Source organism: Gavialis gangeticus, unplaced genomic scaffold, assembly GCF_001723915.1.
Source record: "Gavialis gangeticus isolate Ggan-Ray unplaced genomic scaffold, GavGan_comp1, whole genome shotgun sequence".
Lineage (NCBI taxonomy): Eukaryota > Metazoa > Chordata > Crocodylia > Gavialidae > Gavialis > Gavialis gangeticus.
Genome location: NW_017729025.1, coordinates 140,678,609 through 140,679,871, shown reverse-complemented (window position 1 = coordinate 140,679,871; position 1,263 = coordinate 140,678,609).

Genomic DNA, 1,263 nt, shown 5'->3' with positions numbered 1-1,263 from the left:
TTTTTTTTTTTTTTTTTTTTTTTTGACTTTTTTTTTTTTCTACAAGCCCACTGCGCACCGTGGCTTAGTTTGCAAGATTGTATTGCATTTGTCTGGGATTTCTGGCGTTTCTATATTCCCATTATTACCCGCACACTGCGCATGCTTTGCGAATAGTAACCGTCCCTAGCATTTCTTTCTAGTATAAAAAAAAATTTAAAAAAAAATTACTCTATTTATAGTGAGTACATTTAAGAGAAAATAATTAGGTCACTTGGATTAGGCTGCAGTTTGAAGCAGCTCGACACCTGGCAGAAGCTGCCTGAGCAGTTTTCTTGAACCTCTCTGCACCATCCATAACTTCCCCCCCCCCTTCTTCTTATAATACATTCTTGTGTTAAGTGAGAAAGGCTGTTTGTAAAACAATCCCCTGGCTAGTCCCAGTGTTGGGCGAAGCTGATCCTGTAATGGCATTTTGTTTTGAACAGTTGCTGTAGTTGAAGTTCCCTCATAAGGTAAGGTGGCACTGGGTCTGAAAGGGGGTCCAAATGCCACATTTATAATTAGACTGCCAATTCAGCACATTGTATCCTTTGCTATACAGGGATATACTGCTGTGTCTGGTCTCTCAATAGCCTGTATTCAGAATTAGCCAATTCAACTGCTTTAAACTTTGGAGTCAAATTTAGAATAGGCAATGAGAGGAGGAAAGAAAGCAAACAATAACGCTTTCTTTTTTCCTCAGCTAGCTATTAAAAGGCAGAGAAACCAACCCGGGCAGTGTACTTGGAATCAATGCCCCCAGTGCCGTTTGGCCTGAGCCTGCCAGAGCCTTTCTGGGTGGAAGGGCAGGGCAGGGCAGGGCGGTTTTGGGGAGGGGGGAGGCGCAGGTCCCTCAGCCTGGGATGGGAGTCCAGCCCCGGGCTGCCCCAGGGGCCCCCCCCCCCCCCGCTCCTGCCTCTCCGTGCCGAGGGGGGAGCGTGTCTCCAAAGGCAGGAGCTGGAAGCAGAGCGAGCCCGGGGCGCTGAGCAAGGCGAGAGCATGCCAAGGGGAACTGGCAGGTAACGGGCCGCCCTGTTCAACCCCGAGAAGTGCCCGGGGAGGCAGCTCCAGGCAGGGGAAGGGAGGCCTGCAGGCCGGTGGGCAGCCTCTCCAGGGCCAGGCTGCCACTCCCAGGCCTGGGTGCGGGGGAAGGGGGCAGCAGGGCTCCTCCCCCGGCCGCAGCCCGCAGGCGGCCGCCTCTGCTCCCGGCGCGCCTCCCCGCTCCGCCGCGGGCCCGCGCTG